Source organism: Lactuca saligna, chromosome 3, assembly GCF_052625555.1.
Source record: "Lactuca saligna cultivar CGN05327 chromosome 3, ASM5262555v1, whole genome shotgun sequence".
Classification (NCBI taxonomy): domain Eukaryota; kingdom Viridiplantae; phylum Streptophyta; class Magnoliopsida; order Asterales; family Asteraceae; genus Lactuca; species Lactuca saligna.
This window is the reverse complement of record NC_136419.1, coordinates 148382617-148394335: the sequence shown is the minus strand read 5'-3', so window position 1 is coordinate 148394335 and position 11719 is coordinate 148382617. Positions and strand designations below refer to the sequence as shown.

At 34.2% G+C, this 11719-nt stretch overlaps 1 long non-coding RNA gene across 1 annotated transcript; it reads left to right on the top strand.

The window, feature by feature from the left end:
• The first annotated feature begins 8078 nt into the window (after nucleotides 1–8078).
• Nucleotides 8079–9476, top strand: LOC145033990 (uncharacterized). Its single transcript, XR_013677816.1, has 2 exons — nucleotides 8079–8679; nucleotides 9159–9476. It is a non-coding gene; the product is annotated as an uncharacterized LOC145033990 (long non-coding RNA).
• Nucleotides 9477–11719: the final 2243 nt, after the last annotated feature.

The following is an 11719-nucleotide window of genomic DNA, read 5'->3' as shown; positions in this document are numbered from 1 at the left end:
ATTGTACCTCTCACCCACACCATTAAACTGTGGTGTCCTAGGTGGCGTCAATTGTGAAACAATTCCACATTCCTTAAGATAGTCGTGGAACTCGATACTAAGATACTCACCATACCGATCTGGTTGGAGCATCTTTATCTTCCTGCTCAACTGATTCTCCACTTCTTGTTTAATCTCTTTGAACATTTCATAGGTTTCTAACATATGCTTGATTAAGTAGATACAGCCATATCAGATGTAATCATCAGTAAAAGTCACATAGAAGTGGTTAGCATCCCTTGTGGCGGATTTGAAGGGCCCACACACACTGGTGTGTATGAGATCCAACAGACCCTCACCCCTTTCACAAGTACCAGTGAAGGATGACTTGGTAAGCTTTCCAAGCAAACAGGATTCGCAAGTATCATTCGACTTTAAGTCGAATGACTCCAAAACTCCATCCTTTTGGAGTTGTGCTATGCGCTTCATGTTACATGTCCAAGAAGACAATGCCACAAGAATACCTTGTCGAAACCATTGGACTAATCGATGTGCCATACATTATTTCCTAGGTTATCTACAACCATCAGAGATTCATATATACCATTACAAGGAAATGATTTAAAATAAAATATACCATTATAAAAAACACTAATAGAACCAGTTTCATTATCAAATGAAAATCTTAAACCTTGTTTATACTTACCATGAAAGGAAATAATGTTTCTTGCCATATCCGATTAGTGGCAACAATTATTCAAATCTAATTCTAACCCACTACTAAGAAATAAAGAATAAACTCTAATCTTGGTGATAGGCAACACGTTCCTATTCCCCATGATTAAGTTTATCTTCCTGTGCTCCACATCCTTACTTCTTTTTAATCACTGCAAATTAGAACAAATTTGAAAACCACAACCTGTATCAAGGACCCAAGAATTAGAATATGATAAGCTATTAGATAGCATAGTGTAAATACTTGCATGGGTGGACTTTATCTTCCCATCCTTGATGTCTTGCAAGTATTTGTGGCAACTTCTCTTCCAGTGCCCTTTGTCATGATAGTAGAAGCACTCTGCTTCCTTTTGGTTGGAAGAAGGAGTAGCAGAACCACCTTTAGTTCCACTAGAAGAGGATTCATCATGGGGATTTCCCTTATGGCTCTTAGCAGTAGCCTTCATCTTCTTCCCTTTCCCATGTCCAATTGCCAGAACAAGGGTAGTAGTAGTAGTAGTAGGAGTAGGAGCAATAGGTTTGCCTTTTAAGCTACTTTCAGTAGTTCTCAGAAGGCCTTAAAGCTTACATAGAGTGACCTCCTCTTTGTTCATATGATAAGTCATACGAAATTGATCATAAAAGGAGGCCATGAGTGTAGAGTAATATCAATGGCCAACTCTTCATCGAAGTTGACATTCAACTTCAGCAAACGGTCCACAAACCTTTGCATCTTTTGCGAGTGGGCCGTGATGGACTCTCCATCCTTCATTTTTGTTGTAATCATAGAGGCAATGATTTCATACCTTTCTTGTCGAGCACTTTGATGGTATCTTTCCATAAAGTCTTGGTGCATCTCGAAAGGTTAATAGTCCTCATAAGACTTTTGAAGTTCAGTTGTCATAGTGGCTAACATGATACATGACACCTTTGTGGCATCCTTATCATAAGTTCTATATTCATCAACTTGAAGAGTAGCAGTTTCTTCTTCAAGAGTAGCAGTTTCTTCATCAATCTCCTTAAGCTCTTTATCGAGGACATATTCCTTGTCCTTGTAACGAGTGACCATCCTAATGTTTCGAATCCAATCATTTGAAATTCGAACCATCAAAGATGACCCTCCCACACAAGTTCATGAGGGAGAAAGGGCCAGAAGGGTTGAGCCAGAAGCGGTGTTGGAAGACATTTGAAAAAGAAAGACAAAGTTCAGATTAGATAAAAATCCTCAATATAACACCCAAAAGAAATATTAAGGCTAGGACCCAATACAATATTTTTTACAATTCGGAAGAGGGATGCCGTAATCCAATTGCAAAATATTTGAAGGTAGGTAAATGACGATTTACCAATTCCCACCATGAAAAACGAAATTAAATATTAAGTTTTAAATGAATTGAAATTCCTAGATTCTTTTGAGATTCATTGAACTTTTCAATGACATGTTTAAATCTCAATTAAGCCCTTCAACTTTGTGATTGGGAAACTGAGGATCATAAACAAGGTGTGAATAACCATGCAAATGTGCTTGGTACTCTCGATGTTATTTATCACCTAATTAATGTACCGGTTAACCGAACACACTACATTGATCTATGAAAAACATCAAGCTAACCTTTGCCACCCTTGTTAGTCCAAGTTAGTGTGTCGGTTAACCACACACACTCGACTAATGAAATGTCAAGGTGCAAAGTACAATTTCATGGAATAGCATCATTTTCACATTTTTCGTAAAGTAACTAAGATTGAGAATTTTATAAAAACATTTAGTTACTTTATAATTATCATTATACTTTTAATGAGAATTAATGTACTATCCTACCGTTCGGCTAACGATCCTCCTCCAGTCAAAGAAGCGGTGGGTGAGAGTGGACACCCATTCAATCACTATTTTATAGGCAATTTCCTTATACCCCCTTATAGACTGCCTGCGTGAATGAGGCCTACTAATGGTAAGACTGACTTGTCTTATACATACATATATATATATATATATATATATATATATATATATATATATATATATATATATATATATATATATATAAGTATTAACTTTTAATATTATAATAGTATAAGGGTTGAATTTTAAACAATTAAAATTCTAAGTTTTGGAATTAAATGTTTCATAACAGAGACTTCACAAATTCCAAAACTTTAGTGCAAGTTTTGTAACTCTACAAAACTTTTGATTTCCGTAACTTATGAGTTTAATGTTCATGAATGAGACTTTTCATATTTCATAACTTGAGGGCAAGTTCTAGAACACTCTTCAAGAAGAATTTATATCAAATATAACTAATTAAGTTATCATATAAGTTATTATTTACCAAGTTGATCTAATCTAATTCACATAGCAAGGTAATTCAAATCCAAGTATACAAATAATCAACTTATTATCTTAAAATTTGATAATTGTCCTTTAATTAGATGAGGATAATCATCACCATATCAGAAAAAATGAATTTTATGATACAAAACAGTTTGTAGTAATGATCCTAATCCAATTCTGGCCAAAAGGCTCAAAAATCTGCAAGCATAATTTTTTACTCGTCGAATGCATGAATTGGACTCGTCGAGTTGCCAGTCTGTGAGTGAACTCATCGAGTAAGATCATTGGACTCGTCGAGTCCATCAGTCAGAGGCCAGAAATGAGACTTTTTTTTAAAAAAAAAAAAAAAAAAAAAAAAAAAAAAAAAACATGCATCAATATAACAGAAAACCACCATATCCTCAAATACTACTGATGGGTTTTGAGCACTATAACATCCCTATGGTGCACATACAAACCTAATGCTTTCGATCTAAATTTTCTCTAGTTATACATTCATTTTCATTTTTCCAAAGCATGACGCCATCTAGCATACAACTTGATGTATGGACCATAAAAACTAGTTAGAAGATTACCTCTTGTTGTAGCTTGTTGAATTTGGACTTTCAAGAGCTTAGCACCTCAAGTGTGATGCCTCTAATAAGTCACAAACACCACCAAAAATTGGAGGATAATGAGAGAGAGCTTCTAGGCACCTAAACTCGGCTATACTCTTGCTAGAATGTTTGTATGTACCGATTTTTGGCCAAGGGGTTACATATATACATATATATATATATATATATATATATATATATATATATATATATATATATATATATATATATAGTGTGGAATTCCAAGAGTCATATGTAACCCTAATTCTTACACTTAGGCTTATGATCCATAACTCATATGAACTAACTCTTCATGGACTCTCACATAAACTTAGTCCATCATGGATCAATAGCCCAAACTATATGTATCACTAATTTATAAAATTAGTCCCTGTTAATTTAAGTAGTCTCTTTTGATCACTAAATTATTTCTTAACTAATACTAATAAATAATATGATTTCTCCATTAATATATTATACTTATAATATATTAATAAATCACAAATAACCTCTTTCTCAAATATCCATCCTATCAGATTGTTCTGGTGAAGGCAACCCTAAAGGATCATGCTACTATCAGGTTAGGTATATACCTATTATAGTTATGGACTTAGACACCTAATCCAACACTAAAAACCTCTAAAATGCTAAGAGTAGAAGCTCAAAGCTTATTAAGTGGTGTCTAACCACTAGATCTTTCTCATGAGGCCAAAAAGGGACCAAAAACCCACATATTCATAAACACAACTTCTATTGATCAAGCTAAGAACTTTTTACCTTCTTTGAGCTGAAAATGTAGCAAGAAGTCCAGATCCACAAGTCCTCCCTTAAACCCCCACCTTGTAATGAGCTTCCACTTCTTAAAATGCACCAAAAACCACCAAAGTGCACCCACAAAGCTCGCAACACTCTTAGATGAAACCACTACTCGAAATTAGGGTTTAAGGCTCTGAGAATGAAAGAGAGGCACACCTCATTGGACTTAAGGTGCTTTAAATAGTGAGCCATCACTTGAAAATTAGGGTTTGAAAATCTTGGACATATGTTGGGCATACGTCTCCTATCCCACGTCCCATTTATCCAGTCACTACACTAAACGTACCCTAGCTTACGATGGGCGTACTCACGCACTGCCATCTTGCATGTATGTGCTGAAATGTAAGCTTTTCCATCCATGGACCAAAACTATCAAATCCTTCAAAATATCTAAACTCCCTCATTCAAGGTTTGTTTCCCACGAACCTTATATCCACGACAAGGTAGCAAGAAGCCCTACGCTCCTAGCAATACAATCGAGCCTTAAAGCCTTCCGATTAAAACCCAAAACCATTAAAAGACCGAGATATCAATTTAAAGTCATACCCTTGGCTTCCAAAGACATAATCGAATACATGGATCACTTAGACCCTGGCAACTACATCCGATATGGGCTAAATCCATCCTTGCCCAAAGCTCCTAACCCTTATGTCAGCTGATGACTAGGTCACAGCTCCCAACAACGAAGCAATCCGGAACTAGGTGTTATAGGAGTATTTGGGTTTTGATCCATAGTTGGTTGATTTTTGTGTTTGTGTTTTGAGTGATTAAGAGAAATACAAATAAATATAGAGAAATAGATGTGTAGGTAAAAAGAATGGGGCGTGTTTATATATATATATATATATATATATATATATATATATATATATATATATATATATATATATATATATATATATATATATATATATATATATATTATGTAATGTTAAAAATATAATTAGTAAACTTTTTATTATTATTGAAGTTACCGTTTTTAAACGGTTTAATTTTGAATATTGTACCGTTTAAAAAGTTTGCAACGTTCGGATTATATACGTTACTACCCTTTACCACAATAATGAATGATAACATTACACTTAATAATGGGAGGATGGGGCGGTGTTCGCCTGTTATGGCGATGCAACATTAGATTACGCCATAAGGGCATTGCCCATACCCACCCGTCTTATTCATATATGAATCTGATCAGTTCTGTTCAGTCGGTGCGTTGGAATGTTTAAACGATAAATTCGAAATGAATGCCTCAGATTCTTTTTTTTTTTTTGTTCTCAACCTTTTTTTAATTTCTCTGTTTTTTCTCCCTCTATGTCTATGTGTGTGTGTGTGTGTGTGTGTGTGTATATATATATATATATATATATATATATATATATATATATTGTAACACCTGATTCCTGTTATGCATTTAATTCAAGTAATTCTTATATTTTTCTTTGGGACTCGACGAGTTCGGGGCCCAACTCGTTGAGTAGACTCATGATCCGCAGGAAGTTTAAGTGATCTACTCAATGAGTCGGGAGACCGACTCAGCGAGTAGATGTTGTTTGAGTGAAACCCTAAATTTCAGGGTTTGCACCCTATTTAAACAACTTATCTCTCCCCATCTCATCCTTCATCGTCCCTTATACTTCCAGAAGACATTAGCCTGAAACCCTAGCCTTGTTTGAGTGTTCTAAGGCCAGTTTTGTGCATTTTGGTGGATTATGAAGCTTAAGAATAGGAAAGGAGCTTGGGAGTTCAAGTTGAAGCTAGAAGATCCAGAGATTGTGTTCCATTTCCAGCTTATTTTAGGTAAAAAGCTTCTCTCTTGATCTTCCAAGTGTTTAATCACCTTTAGGGCTTGGATTTTGGTATATTTAGGGCATTCTAAGCCATGTTCGGGTTGTGGAGTTTAATATGGAGTTATGGCTTCAGATCTTGGTCTTTGGAGGGGTCTCATGGCATAAAGGTGCCAACTCTATGGCTATGAGAGCCCCATGCATCATGTAGGTCTCATTTTTGGTCCTTTTGAGATTAAAGACCCATGTATGGACGTAAAGTTCGTGACTTTATGTGTTATATTGACCCTAGGAGGTCAGATCTACCCTTTGGATGAGATTAGCTTAGCAGAAATCGAGTTTATGGACATGGACCTTAGTGGAATCAGAGAGTTATTCTTAGGACTCAGCGAGTCAGGTAGTGGTTCCCCAACCTTTGTGGTTTTGGGGGTTTGGTTGAGTCTAGAAAAGGACTCAACAAAGTTGGACGAGATTATACACCTGGAAATCATGGGACTCGACGAGTGTATGAACAAACTCGGAGAGTCTAAGGTAATCTCCCAAACCATGAAGATAGACTCGATGAATTGTTCATACAACTTGGTGATTCATAGATATGAACACATTCTAATGAGGGAGATGAGCTCGATGAGTTCAAGGGGAACTCGGCGAGTCGGTTGAAGATGGTCCCGATATTATGGTTGAAGGAGGACCTGCTGAGTTATTGCCAGACTCGACGAGTAGAGTCAGGAGTTGGATCATTTTGGAGGAATAGGGACTCGACGAGTTGGTAGACCAACTCAGCGAGTCAACTGAACTGGAGGTTGACTTTGACCAAAGTTGACTTTGACCAGAATTTGGGTTAACCCTTATGGGGTTTGTGAGTACGAATTGATTACATAATAGAGTTTTCGTGTAAAGATTGAGGAGTCGAGGAAAGTCGATTTCCACGACGGGGTCAGTTCAGACACTACACGACATTGATGTGAGTTACCTTCCAGTAGAAGTGGGTCTAAGGCACCAAGGCTGGCCCACTATTAGTTGATTACAGTCGAGATGATTTTCTTTGTGATAATTTTCTTGTTTTCTATTACTTGATGTGTTCTATGTGCCAATGTATTATGTGTTATGTGATAGTGGTAGTAGGAGGGGAATAGTCCCTCGCTCGGTTGTTATGACCGAAGGGTAGTTCGGACACCCCAGATATGTCTGACAGCATGTTTATGATATGTTATTATGTGATAGTAGTAGGGGGTGAAATAGTCCCTGTGATCGGGTGAGATAGACTGGAGGGTAGGCAGGCACCCAAGAATGGCCTGACATGGGTAGTCAACACCCCAGAATGGCTTGACACGAGTAGTCAGCACCCCAGAATGGCTTGACATGGGTAGGTTGGGCTCCCTAGAATTTCTTGGCAGCATATATGATTGTATGGTATGTGGTATGATAGGGGAACTCACTAACCTTTGTGCTTACAGTTTCAGTTTTGGTTTCAGGTACCTCTTCATCCAAGGGGAAGGAGCCGGCGGCGTAGTAGCACATCACACAGACATGATTTCCACAATGAGTTTTCTGGGATGGTACTCTGATTTATACTATTGTTCGATGTTTTGATGTTGAGACATGTTCATGATGGTTTATGGATTGATATGATATTGACATTGTTTTCAGTAAACGATTTTATAAATTACTTAATTACAAACGACATTTTTGTGCCCGAAATTTGGGATGTCATATATATATATATATATATATATATATATATATATATATATATATATATATATATATATATATATATATATATATATATATATGGGAAAAATGAATATACCCTTAAGACTCTTATAGGTTAGGTACCCAAAAATAAAAAACTACATCATTTTGTTTTTTCATTACCGATTCCTTTAAATAAATGCAATTTTCTTAAAAAGATTTGCTTCCTGCTCGCTCCTGCTTCGACTTCGTACTTTGACTGCTTCCTTAAATTCTGTTTATTTCTTATCTACTAACCATTATACGATTGTTTCTGGTTCGTAGTTGAAAGTTATTTACTATTGATTCCACTTCCAATCCCACTTTCCAAACTACACAAAATGAAATATCTTCACAGAACACCCGCCACATGTTCGATTAAATGCTTTAGTGGAATCATAGACTATTTTAGCCCCCAATTGTAGGAAGTGAATTTTGAACTTTATATTTCTAAAGATATAACCGAAACTGCTCCTTATTGTTAATTCTGTTTTAAGCTGCGCCCCTTTCTTTCTCTCACATGCTAACATGTTGAGTTTGCCTGTAAATAGAAGCGTAGAAGTAGCATATAATACACACAGGAGCTTTGAATATGGAGAATCTCCAGAAGCTTTGAAGAAAGCTCAAGGATTCTTCACTGGATGAACTCAGAGCTAGGCTTGCCGAGTTTGCTAAAGTAAGGAACTTGGATCAGTACCACAACCCAAGAAATCTCTTTTTAGCTTTGGTAATTAGTTAAAACTTCCAATCGATATCATATGTATTCAATTATCTTAAATATGTTTTAACCATTTTAGCAAGTATATTACATGAAAATGATTAGATGTTTAGTGATTCTAATGGATTGATGGCTGGTAGGGGAACTAGGATCAGTACCACAGCCCAAGAAATCTCTGATGTTTGTTGTATCTGGTTCAGCTTGTAGATGTTTGTGGCCTTGATCTTGTCCAAACTGCTCTATCCAAGATTGTCAAGAATGCCTAGAAATACCCTATTATTGATTAGTTTTGCATGATCCGTTAAATACTATTGTCATATGATGGACCAAGATATATGAAATTAATGGGGCCTACAATAGAGAATTGAGAAAATGGTATGAAATAACATATAATCACACCTGTTTCTATTGATGTCAAATTATACTTTAAATTAGGTAATATTAATATCTTAAATTAACATTTTAATATTGATATTCATTTTGTGTAGTGGCTACTCACTTGATGGGAATACATAGTGCTATAAAGATGCTCAAAAGCAAAATCTGTGTGCTTTATCAGTACTGATTGTTATTGAGAATCTTTGTTGGAGAATTAATGGGAATACTTGAAGCAATGGAAAAATTGTAGGAAGTATAGAAAAATCTTGGGGTGTTGTATAGTGAATGGACCATGTATATGTTGAGAGAAAATGTATAGAATAAAAGTTTTTTTTTTTGGAGTAAGCTGAAATAGCAACCCACTTTTCATATTTATCCGATATAGTTATGTACTTATAATTTTTAATCAAAATTGGCAATTCAGATTCTTTGCATTTGGTCATATTGTTTATAATCTTAAGTTCTTGAGGATTACATACTATCTTTGGGATAGGGGCAAATCCATCCAACAAAGTGAAAACCCATAAAACTTGTGTTTAGATTAACACAAAACTTAACAAAATCATGGACATGTACAACTTACATTTTTAAACCAAAAATTGCAGAAAAGTTGCATTTTTAACCCAAAATGACAGCCTACTTTCATTTTTAACCCAAAAATTATAGAAAAGTTGCAATTGAGATTCTTCACATTTTCTGCAGGTTTTTTGTTTTAAAAAACACCATTTGGGAATGGCTTCATTATGATTTTAGTTTGTACATTCAAATCATGTATGATTTCTTCTAGTAATTAAAACATGTACCCTCCTCATATGAGGGTATTTTTATCTTTTCAATATTTTCTCTCTTCTATTTTATATTACAGATTACAGATTTACAATCATGGTAAAATGTTCGTTTCTTAATATAAGGAAAATGGTACTTACATTGTAGACGATTAGAACTTTGAACTATCATTTTGACGTCAATTTTATCTACACTTAGTTACTCTGTTTTTTGTAACTACATTGATATATGTGGTTTGTTATCAATGGTACTATGCATCGTGAATAATACATCTTTGTAATTTTTTGTTTACTTTGTATGAATGCTCATCCCACCATTCTTTCAATTGAACTCTATCACGATGATAAGTTCACAAGATTCCCAAGCACTAAGTATGTAGATGGTCAACTATGTTTTATTAGTTTATTAGACATTAATGAATTTCATATTTGTGAAAGGGATATTGTTATGCAAGAATTAGATTATTTTGAGGCCCTAATCATATGCTACCATTTGAGGTTTACACATGATGATTTAGATTTTAGACTACAAGCATTGGGTAACACAAGGTCATTTTCAACGAATAATTGTAGAAAAATTACATTCTTTACCCAAATTGACAACCAACTTTAATTTTTAACCTATAATAACAGAAAAGTTGCATTTTTAACCCAAATTGCAGAAAACGTTGCATTTTCAACCCTAAATTACAAACCAACTTTCATTTTCAACGAATAATTAAAGAAAAATTGCATTTTGACCCAAAATGATAGCTAATTTTATTTTTAACCTATAATAACAGAAAAGTTGCATTTTTAACCCACTTTGCAGAAAAAGTTGCATTTTCAACCCAAAATTACAAACAACTTTCATTTTTAACGAATAATTAAAGAAAAAGTGCATTTTAACCCAAAATGACAGCCAATTTTATTTTTTAACCTATAATAACAGAAAAGTTGCATTTTCAACCCAATTTGCAAAAAAGTTGCATTATCAACCCTAAATTATAAACAACTTTCATTTTTAACGAATAATTATAGAAAAATTGCATTTTTAACCCAAAATGATAGCCAACTTTAATTTTTAACCTATAATAACATATGATTTGAATTTTTAACTAAAATTTCAGAAGAAATTATATTTTTAACCCTAAATTACAACCAACTTTCATTTTAAACGTATAATTGCAAAAAATTTGCAATTACCAAAAATGATAGCCTACTTTTATTTCTAACCTATAATTACAGAAAAGTTGCATTTTTAACCCAAAGTGTCATAATACTTTCATTCGAAACACATAGGGGCAGCCAAATTTCACTTATAAACACAAATCTTTAAACAATCAACAAATTCATTCAATAAATTTAAAAATTGGTAAGAAGCATCAACCACTTCTAGATTATTCACACATCAATTGTCTCTAAAACATGAAAAATGTGCAGTTAACCAAAAAATATCATGAAGCATCTAGTTTTTCTTTTGCTCACATAAACAACACATCTCATCAATATGTCTCTTGCAACCATTCATCCATGTGATACGTGAAAAAGATAAAAAAATTGTTAATATAATTATTAGAGTTCTTAATCATGAAAGTTAAATTATTACTATACTTACATTTCTTTTTGAACAACTAGTAGCATAATGACCCAATAACAATCTCTAAAAACAACAATGTCACTTCTAAAATCCATGAACAAATAAATATTCATCAGGTAATAAAGAACACTGTAAACAATAATCTCGAATATTAAATTCTGAAAAACTTTAATTATCATATCAATGTCAGTTTTTGAAAAACTACTTGGAAGTACTCTTAACCAAAACACAGGGGATTTGTAGTTTTTGTAGCATCATACTTCCGTTTAAATCACATAATGGCAGCCAATTTTCAATTTTAAATACA